This window comes from Pseudophryne corroboree, chromosome 5 (assembly GCF_028390025.1).
Source record: "Pseudophryne corroboree isolate aPseCor3 chromosome 5, aPseCor3.hap2, whole genome shotgun sequence".
In the NCBI taxonomy this organism is placed as follows: Eukaryota; Metazoa; Chordata; class Amphibia; order Anura; family Myobatrachidae; genus Pseudophryne; species Pseudophryne corroboree.
In genome coordinates, this window is record NC_086448.1 from 422,292,983 (window position 1) to 422,309,443 (window position 16,461).

The 16,461-nt window shown below is 47.5% G+C and overlaps 1 long non-coding RNA gene and 1 other non-coding gene across 2 annotated transcripts; one reads left to right on the plus strand and one right to left on the minus strand.

The window, feature by feature from the left end:
- On the plus strand, positions 1–119 carry LOC134930050 (5S ribosomal RNA). The gene has a single exon (XR_010178662.1). It is a non-coding gene; the product is annotated as a 5S ribosomal RNA (ribosomal RNA).
- A 12,575-nt stretch (positions 120–12,694) lies between these two features.
- On the minus strand, positions 12,695–14,438 carry LOC134929090 (uncharacterized). Its single transcript, XR_010178273.1, has 2 exons — positions 14,308–14,438; positions 12,695–12,952 (listed from the first exon to the last, which is right to left on the minus strand). It is a non-coding gene; the product is annotated as an uncharacterized LOC134929090 (long non-coding RNA).
- Positions 14,439–16,461: the final 2,023 nt, after the last annotated feature.

The window sequence follows — 16,461 nt, forward strand, 5'->3', positions numbered from 1 at the left end:
CTCTACTACCATACCACGTTGCCAGCGCCCGATCTCGTCTGATCTTGGAAGCTAAACAACGTTGGGCCAGGTCAGTACCAGGAAGGGAGACCACCTGGGAATACTTGGTGTTGTAGAGCAGGATTTCTTCCTCATTTATGTGGAAATATCACCAACAGCAGTATCACCACTTTCTACTATTTTTCTGATTTTATTCTAATGTCAGTGGCACCATTACCGTGATGTACAAAACTTCTTACTATTATCATCAGTGTTTTCAACGCTCATAAGTATAAAGTGAATTTTGTCTATCATCTTAGAGGAATGACCTTTGATCATTACTCTAATCTCTTATAAGCCATAGAGCATAACCTTATACCTCTCATATATCATTGTGTGTCGACCACCCCGTGGTTCCATCAATACAGCAAGTCTGTACTGGTCAAGGGGAATGGGGGTATGACCAATTCAATGTCTACAACCCTTTCATACATTCTTTACCATTAAAGAGACCAGAACATTTTAATTAAGATGCTACATATATTGCATTTTGAAGGACAGATCTCAGGGAAAAACATATAATTGTAACTATGCTAATAAAAGTTATGTTTTAAGTAATTTTTCTCAATTATCATATTATTTTGAATTTTTTCTACAAGAGTGCGCCCACACAAGAGCCTTCTTTTTTCTCCCCATGTTCTAAAGCCCGACTAGAACATCAGGAGGCTGCACAGGGCCACATCATCCGCTGTCTCCAGGATCTCTCTACTCGGCTGGATGGGATTCAGACAACTCTCCGTGGATCAGGCGCGTCTGGTGCGTCAACCACAGTGACTCCAGCTATAACCCCACCCACCTTACCCATTTCTGCTCCACGTCTTCATCTTCCAACGCCAGCAAAATTTGACGGATCTCCAAGATTCTGCAGGGGATTTCTCAACCAGTGTGAGATTCAGTTTGAGCTACAACCTGGCAATTTTCCCAGTGACCGTACAAAAATTGCCTACATTATTTCTCTTCTCAGTGGCTCAGCCCTTGATTGGGCATCACCGTTATGGGAGAGGTCCGACACCCTGCTATCTTCCTACACTGCCTTCGTGTCAACATTCAGGCGCATCTTCGACGAGCCAGGCCGGGTAACCTCAGCTTCATCCGAGATTCTCCGTTTACGCCAGGGGTCACGTACTGTAGGACAATATCTGATACAGTTCCAGATCCTGGCATCCGAACTGGCATGGAACGACGAGGCCCTGTATGCTGCATTCTGGCATGGCTTATCTGAGCGTATTAAAGATGAGTTAGCTACCAGAGACTTACCTTCTAAGTTAGATGAGCTAATCTCACTCTGCACGAAAGTTGATTTACGTTTCAGAGAGAGAGCAACTGAGCGTGGAAGATCATCTGCTCCAAAATCTTCTGCTCCTCCTCCTCGTCAACTGTCACCATCTAAAGATGAGCCCATGCAACTTGGCCGTTCCCGTTTAACTCCTGCTGAGCGCCGAAGACGTCTCTCCGAGTCTCTCTGTCTCTATTGTGCAGCTCCGTCTCACACCATTAATGCCTGTCCCAAACGTCCGGGAAACTCCAAATCCTAGCTCGCCAAGGAGAGGGCCGGCTAGGAGTAATGATCTCCTCTCCATCTCCTCAAGATTGTAATCTCCCAGTCTCGCTTCAAGTTGCTCAACGTTATCGGAACGTCATTGCCCTCCTTGATTCCGGAGCAGCTGGGAACTTTATTACCGAAGCCTATGTTAAACGGTGGTCCCTACCCACCGAGAGACTTCCTTCGTCCATTTCTTTAACTGCCGTGGATGGCAGCAAAATTTTTGATGTAGTTATTTCTTTAAGGACTCTACAAGTTCGTCTGAGAGTGGGAGTTCTTCATTCCGAACTTATTTCTTTTTTAGTGATTCCAAGAGCCACACATCCTGTGGTCCTGGGCCTTCCATGGCTCCGTCTTCACAATCCTACAATTGATTGGACGACTACGCAAATCCTGGCATGGGGTTCCTCCTGTGCTGAGACATGTTTGTTTAAAATATTGCCTGTCTGTTCTTCCTCCCCCAGGTCGTCTGATGTTCCACCTCCTCCTTATCAAGATTTCACGGATGTGTTCAGTAAAGCTTCTGCTGATATCCTTCCTCCTCATAGAGTATGGGACTGCCCGATTGATCTCGTTCCAGGGAAGGTTCCACCTCGAGGCCGAACTTATCCGTTGTCTCTGCCTGAGACGCATTCTATGGAGGAATACATTAAAGAGAACCTAGCAAAGGGGTTCATTCGACCTTCTTCTTCCCCAGCCGGCGCAGGCTTCTTTTTTGTAAAAAAGAAAGATGGTGGTCTGCGGCCGTGCATCGACTACAGAGGTTTGAACGACATTACCATCAAGAACCGTTATCCTTTACCCCTGATTACTGAGCTCTTTGACAGAGTTAGCGGAGCTACCATCTTTACAAAGCTGGACTTGAGAGGTGCATACAATCTCATCCGGATCCGTGAGGGTGACGAGTGGAAGACCGCCTTTAACACCCGTGACGGACATTATGAGTACCTCGTCATGCCCTTCGGATTGAGTAATGCTCCAGCTGTCTTCCAGCATTTTGTCAATGAGATCTTCAGAGACATTCTATACCGTCATGTCGTGGTCTATCTAGACGATATCCTCATTTTTGCCAACGATTTAGAGGAACATCGTTTTTGGGTTAAAGAGGTTCTGTCCCGTCTCCGTGTCAATCATCTCTATTGCAAATTAGAGAAATGCGTCTTTGAAGTCAAGTCCATTCCGTTTCTAGGGTACATTGTGTCCGGTTCCGGACTAGAGATGGATCCTGAGAAACTACAAGCAATCCAAAATTGGCCGATACCCTTAACCCTCAAAGGGGTCCAGAGGTTCTTGGGGTTCGCCAACTATTACCGAAAGTTTATACGAGACTTTTCCACCATTGTGGCGCCTATTACTGCTCTCACTAAGAAGGGTGCTAACCCGTCCAAGTGGTCTGAAGAAGCCATGCAAGCATTTCATCTTTTAAAACAAAGGTTCATCTCTGCGCCTGTTCTGAAACAGCCTGACATCGACTCTCCTTTCATCTTAGAGGTGGATGCCTCCTCCGTTGGAGTAGGAGCGGTGTTATCTCAGAGGGCTAAAGATGGCCATTTACACCCTTGCAGTTTCTTCTCCCGGAAGTTCTCCCCAGCTGAGCGCAACTATGCCATTGGCGACCAGGAGTTGCTAGCCATCAAGCTCGCTCTAGAAGAGTGGAGGTATCTGTTGGAGGGAGCTTCTCATTCAATCACCATACTTACAGACCACAAGAACCTTTTATATCTGAAAGGCGCACAATGTCTCAACCCTCGTCAGGCCAGATGGGCACTTTTCTTTTCCAGGTTCGACTTTAAACTCCAGTTCTGTCCGGGCTCTCAGAATCGCAAGGCCGATGCCCTTTCCCGCTCATGGGAGCAAGAAAATGAGTCAGAGTCTTCAGACAAGCATCCTATTATAAATCCGTTGGCATTCTCCACGGTAGGGATGGACTCTACGCCCCCATCAGGGAAAAGTTTTGTGAAACCGATGCTAAGGAAGAAGCTCATGCATTGGGCCCATGCTTCCCGTTTTGCCGGACATACAGGTATCCAAAAAACCCTGGAGTTTATCTCTAGGTCCTATTGGTGGCCAACTCTGAAAAAGGACGTCTTGGAGTTTATTGCATCTTGCCCAAAGTGTGCTCAACATAAGGTATCCCGCCAGTCGCCTGCGGGGCAACTGGTTCCACTATCTGTTCCCCGTCGACCTTGGACCCATTTGTCGATGGATTTTATTACAGATTTACCCATGTGCAACAAGTTCAATACCATCTGGGTGGTAGTTGACCGGTTCACCAAGATGGCACACTTCATTCCTCTCACCGGTCTTCCGTCAGCTTCCAAGTTGGCTCAAGTATTCATACAAGAGATCTTCCGACTCCACGGTCTTCCTGAAGAAATTATCTCAGATCGAGGAGTTCAATTCACAGCCAAATTCTGGCGAAGTTTATGTCAAGTCCTTCAAGTCAAGCTAAAGTTTTCCACGGCTTACCATCCTCAGACCAATGGTCAAACCGAGAGGGTGAATCAGGACTTGGAGGCCTTCCTCCGCATCTATGTGTCCTCCTCTCAAGATGACTGGGTTCAATTACTTCCCTGGGCCGAGTTCTGTCATAACAACCAGTATCATTCTTCATCTGCTTCAACACCATTCTTCACTAACTTTGGATTCCACCCTAAAGTCCCTGAGTTCCAACCGCTTCCAGCAACTTCTGTTCCCGCAGTGGATATCACCTTGCATCAGTTTGCCAATATCTGGAAGAGCGTACGATCAGCTCTGCTCAAGGCATCGTTCAGGTACAAGAAGTTTGCGGATAAGAAGCGTCGAGCAGTTCCTGCTCTCAAGGTGGGTGATCGGGTATGGTTATCCACGAAGAATTTGAGGTTAAGAGTTCCCAGTATGAAGTTTGCACCTCGCTATATCGGTCCTTTCAAGATTGATCAAGTCATCAATCCTGTTGCTTACAGACTTCAGTTGCCTCCCTTCTTAAAAATACCCAGGACATTCCATGTTTCCCTGTTGAAACCGCTGATCTTGAATCGGTTTCATTCCTCACTTCCTCCAACTCCGAAAGTCCAAACTCAACGAGGCGTTGAGTATGAAGTGGCCAAGATCCTGGACTCACGTCACCGTTACGGTCAACTACAGTATCTTATTGACTGGAAGGGTTACGGCCCTGAGGAACGTTCATGGACCAATGCTTCTGATGTCCATGCTCCTGCCTTGGTCCGGAGATTCCATTCCAAGTTTCCTCAAAAGCCAAAGAAGTGTCCTGGGGCCACTCCTAAAGGGGGGGGTGCTGTCACGATCCGGGTATCTGGACGCCATTTCTTACCCATCAGATGCCTCCTAAGGCTGGCTCAGCGCTCCAGGACCGGATCCCATCTGTTATCCTAATGTTCACATTCCTGCATCCTCTCCTGTCTCTCTGAGACGCTGTCACAGTAACGCCTTATTACATCTGGCATGGCGTCCCCCGCGGCCTCCGCCGCCGTCCCTGAGCTTCTGCATGCAGAGTGTCAGAGTGGCGATTACGTCAGCCGCGGCCTCCGCTGTGTCCGCGTGGTTGGATGTGCACTTGTCAGCCTGGCGTCTCCTGTCTCCAGTGGCCGGCGCCGCCATTACTGTTTTCATTACCACATGGATTACAAACCAAACTTCCCTCCAAGTGTCTGCATGGGCGCAGCCATCTTGGATTCTGTCAGCTGATCATTTCCTCCAATCTGTTGTCAGTATTGTTAATCTGCATAATTGCCTAGCCAATCCCTTCCTTGCTGCAGGTATAAATACACTGTGCCTGAGCAAGGAAGGCGTCAGTGCTTTGGTTGTCAAACCTAGTTCCTGTTTGTCTCTCTCCTGTGATTGTCTTCCAGGTTCCAGCTCCTGTCTCAAGACTTCCACCATAGAGACCCGCACCAGCATTCCACCTGCGGTGTAGCCTGACTCTCCAATCCATTGTGGATTCATCTGTTTCCAGCTACAACATTACCTGCTTCCAGCTCAGCTTCCAGCAGAGTACAGCTTCTCTTAAAGGGCCGGTGTCCTTTCTACACTTTACCACTCTCCACCGGTATTATTATTTCTCCGCTCTCAAGTTCTACATTTCAGTTCATATTTCATCGCTCCCAAGTTCATTTATTATTTAACTGGTTCCAGCCAGTATCCACTCCGTGCTAACAACAGTCTGGTTCCAGCCAGTATCCACAGCAGCCGTTTTATCTTCAGCAACCCAGCTTTTCCTGGAACACCAGCTGGCACAATCCTGGGTTATCTCCATTGCTACAGTCGGGCCTGGTAAGGACTTTCCATCTAGAAGATTATAAGAACTATCTCACACTACCAGTGCCCTGTGGCTCCTGCCATCCTGTAGTACCCAGGAACTGTATTTATTCTTTGCTGACTTTTACGTTTTCTTTTACTGCTGCTGTGTTGCGGAGTTGTCATAATAAACATCATTGACTTTTATCCAAGTTGTCGTGGTCACGCCTTCGGGCAGTTATTATTCATGTTACTTACATGTCCAGGGGTCTGACACCCAGGTTCCGGTACATCTCAGCCCCTACAACTGAGGCTGCCTCCCGTCAGCTCAGGCCCTCAGTTGTGACAGTAAGCACTGACCTAATGAATCCAGCCGGAGACCAGGATCAAGCGGCCAGGCCGATGCAAGAACTGGCAGCCCGACTAGAACATCAGGAGGCTGCACAGGGCCACATCATCCGCTGTCTCCAGGATCTCTCTACTCGGCTGGATGGGATTCAGACAACTCTCCGTGGATCAGGCGCGTCTGGTGCGTCAACCACAGTGACTCCAGCTATAACCCCACCCACCTTACCCATTTCTGCTCCACGTCTTCATCTTCCAACGCCAGCAAAATTTGACGGATCTCCAAGATTCTGCAGGGGATTTCTCAACCAGTGTGAGATTCAGTTTGAGCTACAACCTGGCAATTTTCCCAGTGACCGTACAAAAATTGCCTACATTATTTCTCTTCTCAGTGGCTCAGCCCTTGATTGGGCATCACCGTTATGGGAGAGGTCCGACACCCTGCTATCTTCCTACACTGCCTTCGTGTCAACATTCAGGCGCATCTTCGACGAGCCAGGCCAGGTAACCTCAGCTTCATCCGAGATTCTCCGTTTACGCCAGGGGTCACGTACTGTAGGACAATATCTGATACAGTTCCAGATCCTGGCATCCGAACTGGCATGGAACGACGAGGCCCTGTATGCTGCATTCTGGCATGGCTTATCTGAGCGTATTAAAGATGAGTTAGCTACCAGAGACTTACCTTCTAAGTTAGATGAGCTAATCTCACTCTGCACGAAAGTTGATTTACGTTTCAGAGAGAGAGCAACTGAGCGTGGAAGATCATCTGCTCCAAAATCTTCTGCTCCTCCTCCTCGTCAACTGTCACCATCTAAAGATGAGCCCATGCAACTTGGCCGTTCCCGTTTAACTCCTGCTGAGCGCCGAAGACGTCTCTCCGAGTCTCTCTGTCTCTATTGTGCAGCTCCGTCTCACACCATTAATGCCTGTCCCAAACGTCCGGGAAACTCCAAATCCTAGCTCGCCAAGGAGAGGGCCGGCTAGGAGTAATGATCTCCTCTCCATCTCCTCAAGATTGTAATCTCCCAGTCTCGCTTCAAGTTGCTCAACGTTATCGGAACGTCATTGCCCTCCTTGATTAAGGAGCAGCTGGGAACTTTATTACCGAAGCCTATGTTAAACGGTGGTCCCTACCCACCGAGAGACTTCCTTCGTCCATTTCTTTAACTGCCGTGGATGGCAGCAAAATTTTTGATGCAGTTATTTCTTTAAGGACTCTACAAGTTCGTCTGAGAGTGGGAGTTCTTCATTCCGAACTTATTTCTTTTTTAGTGATTCCAAGAGCCACACATCCTGTGGTCCTGGGCCTTCCATGGCTCCGTCTTCACAATCCTACAATTGATTGGACGACTACGCAAATCCTGGCATGGGGTTCCTCCTGTGCTGAGACATGTTTGTTTAAAATATTGCCTGTCTGTTCTTCCTCCCCCAGGTCGTCTGATGTTCCACCTCCTCCTTATCAAGATTTCACGGATGTGTTCAGTAAAGCTTCTGCTGATATCCTTCCTCCTCATAGAGTATGGGACTGCCCGATTGATCTCGTTCCAGGGAAGGTTCCACCTCGAGGCCGAACTTATCCGTTGTCTCTGCCTGAGACGCATTCTATGGAGGAATACATTAAAGAGAACCTAGCAAAGGGGTTCATTCGACCTTCTTCTTCCCCAGCCGGCGCAGGCTTCTTTTTTGTAAAAAAGAAAGATGGTGGTCTGCGGCCGTGCATCGACTACAGAGGTTTGAACGACATTACCATCAAGAACCGTTATCCTTTACCCCTGATTACTGAGCTCTTTGACAGAGTTAGCGGAGCTACCATCTTTACAAAGCTGGACTTGAGAGGTGCATACAATCTCATCCGGATCCGTGAGGGTGACGAGTGGAAGACCGCCTTTAACACCCGTGACGGACATTATGAGTACCTCGTCATGCCCTTCGGATTGAGTAATGCTCCAGCTGTCTTCCAGCATTTTGTCAATGAGATCTTCAGAGACATTCTATACCGTCATGTCGTGGTCTATCTAGACGATATCCTCATTTTTGCCAACGATTTAGAGGAACATCGTTTTTGGGTTAAAGAGGTTCTGTCCCGTCTCCGTGTCAATCATCTCTATTGCAAATTAGAGAAATGCGTCTTTGAAGTCAAGTCCATTCCGTTTCTAGGGTACATTGTGTCCGGTTCCGGACTAGAGATGGATCCTGAGAAACTACAAGCAATCCAAAATTGGCCGATACCCTTAACCCTCAAAGGGGTCCAGAGGTTCTTGGGGTTCGCCAACTATTACCGAAAGTTTATACGAGACTTTTCCACCATTGTGGCGCCTATTACTGCTCTCACTAAGAAGGGTGCTAACCCGTCCAAGTGGTCTGAAGAAGCCATGCAAGCATTTCATCTTTTAAAACAAAGGTTCATCTCTGCGCCTGTTCTGAAACAGCCTGACATCGACTCTCCTTTCATCTTAGAGGTGGATGCCTCCTCCGTTGGAGTAGGAGCGGTGTTATCTCAGAGGGCTAAAGATGGCCATTTACACCCTTGCAGTTTCTTCTCCCGGAAGTTCTCCCCAGCTGAGCGCAACTATGCCATTGGCGACCAGGAGTTGCTAGCCATCAAGCTCGCTCTAGAAGAGTGGAGGTATCTGTTGGAGGGAGCTTCTCATTCAATCACCATACTTACAGACCACAAGAACCTTTTATATCTGAAAGGCGCACAATGTCTCAACCCTCGTCAGGCCAGATGGGCACTTTTCTTTTCCAGGTTCGACTTTAAACTCCAGTTCTGTCCGGGCTCTCAGAATCGCAAGGCCGATGCCCTTTCCCGCTCATGGGAGCAAGAAAATGAGTCAGAGTCTTCAGACAAGCATCCTATTATAAATCCGTTGGCATTCTCCACGGTAGGGATGGACTCTACGCCCCCATCAGGGAAAAGTTTTGTGAAACCGATGCTAAGGAAGAAGCTCATGCATTGGGCCCATGCTTCCCGTTTTGCCGGACATACAGGTATCCAAAAAACCCTGGAGTTTATCTCTAGGTCCTATTGGTGGCCAACTCTGAAAAAGGACGTCTTGGAGTTTATTGCATCTTGCCCAAAGTGTGCTCAACATAAGGTATCCCGCCAGTCGCCTGCGGGGCAACTGGTTCCACTATCTGTTCCCCGTCGACCTTGGACCCATTTGTCGATGGATTTTATTACAGATTTACCCATGTGCAACAAGTTCAATACCATCTGGGTGGTAGTTGACCGGTTCACCAAGATGGCACACTTCATTCCTCTCACCGGTCTTCCGTCAGCTTCCAAGTTGGCTCAAGTATTCATACAAGAGATCTTCCGACTCCACGGTCTTCCTGAAGAAATTATCTCAGATCGAGGAGTTCAATTCACAGCCAAATTCTGGCGAAGTTTATGTCAAGTCCTTCAAGTCAAGCTAAAGTTTTCCACGGCTTACCATCCTCAGACCAATGGTCAAACCGAGAGGGTGAATCAGGACTTGGAGGCCTTCCTCCGCATCTATGTGTCCTCCTCTCAAGATGACTGGGTTCAATTACTTCCCTGGGCCGAGTTCTGTCATAACAACCAGTATCATTCTTCATCTGCTTCAACACCATTCTTCACTAACTTTGGATTCCACCCTAAAGTCCCTGAGTTCCAACCGCTTCCAGCAACTTCTGTTCCCGCAGTGGATATCACCTTGCATCAGTTTGCCAATATCTGGAAGAGCGTACGATCAGCTCTGCTCAAGGCATCGTTCAGGTACAAGAAGTTTGCGGATAAGAAGCGTCGAGCAGTTCCTGCTCTCAAGGTGGGTGATCGGGTATGGTTATCCACGAAAAATTTGAGGTTAAGAGTTCCCAGTATGAAGTTTGCACCTCGCTATATCGGTCCTTTCAAGATTGATCAAGTCATCAATCCTGTTGCTTACAGACTTCAGTTGCCTCCCTTCTTAAAAATACCCAGGACATTCCATGTTTCCCTGTTGAAACCGCTGATCTTGAATCGGTTTCATTCCTCACTTCCTCCAACTCCGAAAGTCCAAACTCAACGAGGCGTTGAGTATGAAGTGGCCAAGATCCTGGACTCACGTCACCGTTACGGTCAACTACAGTATCTTATTGACTGGAAGGGTTACGGCCCTGAGGAACGTTCATGGACCAATGCTTCTGATGTCCATGCTCCTGCCTTGGTCCGGAGATTCCATTCCAAGTTTCCTCAAAAGCCAAAGAAGTGTCCTGGGGCCACTCCTAAAGGGGGGGGTGCTGTCACGATCCGGGTATCTGGACGCCATTTCTTACCCATCAGATGCCTCCTAAGGCTGGCTCAGCGCTCCAGGACCGGATCCCATCTGTTATCCTAATGTTCACATTCCTGCATCCTCTCCTGTCTCTCTGAGACGCTGTCACAGTAACGCCTTATTACATCTGGCATGGCGTCCCCCGCGGCCTCCGCCGCCGTCCCTGAGCTTCTGCATGCAGAGTGTCAGAGTGGCGATTACGTCAGCCGCGGCCTCCGCTGTGTCCGCGTGGTTGGATGTGCACTTGTCAGCCTGGCGTCTCCTGTCTCCAGTGGCCGGCGCCGCCATTACTGTTTTCATTACCACATGGATTACAAACCAAACTTCCCTCCAAGTGTCTGCATGGGCGCAGCCATCTTGGATTCTGTCAGCTGATCATTTCCTCCAATCTGTTGTCAGTATTGTTAATCTGCATAATTGCCTAGCCAATCCCTTCCTTGCTGCAGGTATAAATACACTGTGCCTGAGCAAGGAAGGCGTCAGTGCTTTGGTTGTCAAACCTAGTTCCTGTTTGTCTCTCTCCTGTGATTGTCTTCCAGGTTCCAGCTCCTGTCTCAAGACTTCCACCATAGAGACCCGCACCAGCATTCCACCTGCGGTGTAGCCTGACTCTCCAATCCATTGTGGATTCATCTGTTTCCAGCTACAACATTACCTGCTTCCAGCTCAGCTTCCAGCAGAGTACAGCTTCTCTTAAAGGGCCGGTGTCCTTTCTACACTTTACCACTCTCCACCGGTATTATTATTTCTCCGCTCTCAAGTTCTACATTTCAGTTCATATTTCATCGCTCCCAAGTTCATTTATTATTTAACTGGTTCCAGCCAGTATCCACTCCGTGCTAACAACAGTCTGGTTCCAGCCAGTATCCACAGCAGCCGTTTTATCTTCAGCAACCCAGCTTTTCCTGGAACACCAGCTGGCACAATCCTGGGTTATCTCCATTGCTACAGTCGGGCCTGGTAAGGACTTTCCATCTAGAAGATTATAAGAACTATCTCACACTACCAGTGCCCTGTGGCTCCTGCCATCCTGTAGTACCCAGGAACTGTATTTATTCTTTGCTGACTTTTACGTTTTCTTTTACTGCTGCTGTGTTGCGGAGTTATCATAATAAACATCATTGACTTTTATCCAAGTTGTCGTGGTCACGCCTTCGGGCAGTTATTATTCATGTTACTTACATGTCCAGGGGTCTGATACAACCTCCCAGGTTCCGGTACATCTCAGCCCCTACAACTGAGGCTGCCTCCCGTCAGCTCAGGCCCTCAGTTGTGACACCACCCCCCTAACCCTGCCTGTCCGCAGTCTAACCCTAACCTCCCCCCTTTGTGCCTAACCCTCCCGCAGAGGTGCCTAATCCTAACCTCTGTCCCTGCTAACTAAACCTAACCCTCCCTCTCCCGCAGCCTAACCACCCCCCTCCGTCCCTGCTGCCTAAACTTAACCTTCCCTTTCCCGCTGCCTAACCACCCCCCCTCCATCCCTGCTGCCTAAACCTAACCCTCCCTCACTCCTAGCCTAACCACTCCCAGGGGTGCCTAACCCTAACCCACCCTACCCACGGCCTAACACTAACCTCCCCCCACATGCAGCCTAAACTTAACCCCCCACCTGATGCCTAAACCTAACCCTCCCTTCCCCACAGCCTAACCACCCCCAGGGGTTCCTAACCCTAACCTAACCTACCCGCAGCCTAACCCTAACCTCCCCCCATCCAAAGCCTATACTTAACCCCCCACCTGATGCCTAAACCTAACCCTCCCTCCCCCACAGCCTAACCACCCGCAGGGGTGCCGAACCCTAAGCCAACCTACCCGCAGCCTAACCCTAACCTCCCCCCACCCAAAGCCTATACTTATCCCCCCACCTGATGCCTAAACCTATCCCCCCGCCTAAACCTAACCCTCCCTCCCCGCAGCCTAACCACCCCCAGGGGTGCCTAACCCTAAGCTTACCCCACCTGCAGCCTAAACTTAACCCTCCCACCTAATGCCTACACCTAACCCTCCCGCCTGATGCCTAAACCTAACCTTCCCTCCCACGCAGCCTATCCTCCCCCCGGGGGTGCCTAACCCACCCTATCCACAGCCTAACCCTAACCTCCACTCACCTGCAGCCTAACCCTAACCTCCACCCACCTGCAGCCTAACCCTAACCCCCACCTGATGCCTAAACCTAACCCCCCACCTGATGCCTAAACATAACCCTCCCTCCCCTGCAGCCTAACCAACCCTCCTCCCCCCGTGCCTGATGCCTAAACCTAACCCCCCTTGCCCAGCCCTAAACCTATGATCGTGGGGATACGGGCGTCGGTATCCTTGCCCATTTGGAGTTCCAACGTCGGGATTCTGAAAAGTGTCAGGATCCCAGTGTCAGTATTCTGACTGCTGTAAACCCAACAGCCGGCATCTTTACCGCATCTCCTAATAGGTAATGCATATGGTCCAACATTTGGAGCATGTGTCCGCAGCTCTCCTCCCAGGGCAGCTATTCAGGGATCACCCACTGCGTGTAGACGAAGAGGAAGAGATGAAAAATCATTGTTAGTGGATGAACAAGCAGAGAGACAAACTGCAAACAGTGGTGTGGTTGTGTAGAGAGAAAAATCTCTCTATGTAAATATGTTACTCTAACTACTGAGGACATGGAAAATACCTAAAATAAGGACAATTATCCCAAAGGGCCCATTGTTTTTATACAATACACACATTGGGGGGATAAGTTCTCTCTTATAGTAATTAGTGGGTACATTCAGAAAAGAAATTTTGACCAGTAAATAATAAAAGCTATAAATTGCTAACATTTAGGGGTCAATCCAATTAGGTACAAGTTACCATTGCTGCGACGATTCAACAGCATCCAAACTCACACCCTTCGTGGCCAGATTCAGCCTATGGGGCTACCGGAAAGTGCGGCTGTTGTAAGACAAACTCACACCTAATTAAACTGACCCCTTAGTTGTTAAATGTGATAAAATAGTAAATTATAATGGTGTAATTGTGGCCTGATTCAGCTGTGGTTGTTGAAGCGAACGCTGCTGCAATCTTGCCGTTCACAATTGCATCGTGAGTCTGAGCAGTCGTAGGCTGAGCAAGTCTGCTAGACATAGGGGGCTCTCCAGCAGCAACACAGGTCGCAATGGGTAATTTATGCACGCACATGGAACTGCGTGTGAACGGACCTGACATGCCTGTATACAGTTAGCCACTCCCGTTACCACCTCAAACGCTGACTTCCTGTCAATCACTTTGCGATGGGATATACTGTAAATATACACCAATTCAATATCTCCCCTGATCTGTATTGTTCTTCCCCCGATCTGTATGTTCTGTATGGGATCCGGTCTCTAGGTCGACAGTAACTAAGTTGACACTATCTAGGTCGACCACTATTGGTCGACAGTAACTAGGTCGACAGGGTTTCTAGGTCGACACCTTTTGACCTGATGACCTAGACCATGTCGACCTAAAGACCCTGTCGACCTAGAGACCCTGTCGACCTAGTTACTGTCGACCAATAGTGGTCGACCTAGACACTGTCGACATAGTTACTATCTACCTTCCATACCACACCAGTTCTGTATCATGCTCTCCCCACCCTTCCTGTTTTTCTGTATTACAGTATGTACTACATCTTGCAACCCCCAAAAGTGTATGTCCTTCCTATATATGTCCTATAGAGTACGCCACAATTTCTGTGTTTTTGTATTGTGCCCCCACACCATCTGTATGTGCTATACCAAGTTGCCCCCTTCTGCATGTTTTGTATTGTCTGCTCTCCCCCACCATAGACCCTATGTTTTGTACTGTGCTCTCAATACCCCCCACCACACACACAATTACACAAGTATGTTAACTTACCTCCTGCATGCTATTCTCCAGTCACTAATTCCTCTGCGATCCCTCCCGTCGTCTTCAACTGACACTTTGCAGATCTCTTTGCCGGTCACCCGACACTCTGCAAATCTCTTTGCCAGAATTTTGCCAAATGATGATCTAAATAACCAGAATATCCTGGTCAAACATGCTATGTGTATAATTATACTACTACATTTTGTTATGTACTTTCATTTTTATTCATTTGCAATTTATCTATGTTATTGACTTTTTATCCAAAACCCAAGATTCTTTCTCATAGAGACCCAAGTTATTTGCTCCAGGTTTTGTCTTCCCTAGTGCTAGGACCATGTTAGTATCATACATTGGGCCTAATTCAGACCTGATCGCAGCAGCAAATTTGTTTTCTAATGGACAGAACCATGGGGGTAATTCCAAGTTGATCACAGCAGGAAATTTTTTAGCATTTGGGCAAAACCATGTGCACTGCAAGGGGGGCAGATATAACATTTGCAGAAAGAGTTAGATTTGGGTAGGTTATAGTGTTTCTGTGTAGGGTAAATACTGGCTGCTTTATTGTTACACTGCAAATTAGATTGCAGATTGAACACACCACACCCAAATCTAACTCTCTCTGCATATGTTAAATCTGCCTCCCCTGCAGTGCACATGGTTTTGCCCAACTGCTAAAAAATTTCCTGCTGCGATCAACTTGGAATTACCCCCCATGTGCACTGCTGGTGGGGCAGATGTAACATGTGCAGAGAGAGTATGGTAACTTACCTCCTGCATGTTAAACTCCAGTCGTTGCTACCTCTGCGACCCCTCCCATCGTCTTCAACTGACACTTTGCAGATCTCTTTGCCGGTCACCCGACACTCTGCAAATCTCTTTGCCAGATGATCTAAAAAAAACACAAAAAACTATCATTAAGCATAGTACTAGTTTAAGTACAATAAAATGTCCATGAGTCAACCAGTTTCCCAATTTTCCTTAAACCAAACAAGATACTTTCAAAGTTATCAATATCCCATTTATCTATTTTATTAACTTTTTCATCCCAAAGCCACGATCCTGCCTCATAAAGACCCAGGTTATCTGCAGCCCCTGTATGTGTGCTTATCCTCCATACTGCCCTCTTTATTCCTGTAACGCTACATTTTTATTCCTAAATATGTTGTTCCTTCCTGCGCTTCTCCTATTATTGTGTCCTTGTACCTGTATTCCCTGTTCTGTCTATCTTGTCTTGCCTTTCAGCTGACTATACAGCACTCTGTCTTCCTTACCCCCCTCCATCATACCCTGCTATGTAGGACTCACCTCCTCCTACCTGTCTTCCTGCATGGAAACTGGAAACGTCAGCAGCTGTAGATAGAATGTTACAGGAAGAAGCATTGTGATGTCATGGGCTAGTGATGTCACAGGCTAGGTGTGATGTCACAGTAACCAGCAGCAAAGCTACAGCGTTACAGCTATCTTACATATACATTTTCTACATCAATTACAACTGGATATACATGAGCTTCTAGTTTAAATAAAATGAGACTAGTGTAGAAAATGAAGTACAGTATAAGGTAATGTTGTACAGAGTGCCTCAATATATAGGTAAGGGGAAAACATAAGTGACAGGAATTTCTACACTAAATCATTGCTTATATTTTATAAGGAAATAAAGCTCTTTATCTAAGAGGCTGAATTAATCATTTTCTGTTGTGTGTGTATGTGTGTGTGTGTGTGTGTGTGTATGTATATATATATATATATATATATATATATATCCATATATATATATAGCCCTGGGCTGCTGGGTATACACCTGTTGTTTTTCTGTCTGTCTTGAAGAAGGCTCGATGGGAGCCGAAACGTCGACACTATATGCTGTTATGCTGACTGTCTCCATGTGAGACACACCTGTGAGTGGCAATAAATTCTTCTATTTTCAAGGAAAAGTGGTGAGTGCCTGTACTCTTTTTGGATATATTTTGGACTTCTCTGGAGCCCCTTATGGAGCACCGCCTATGTTGTGGACTGTAGCAGTGAGTGTGGACTTATCTGGATATATATATATATATATATATATATATATAGACTGAGAGAGATAGCTATACTAACTATACTATCCCATTAAACCAGGAAACTCACAAATTATACAGTTTCTGTGGCTGGCTGACCTCAAGT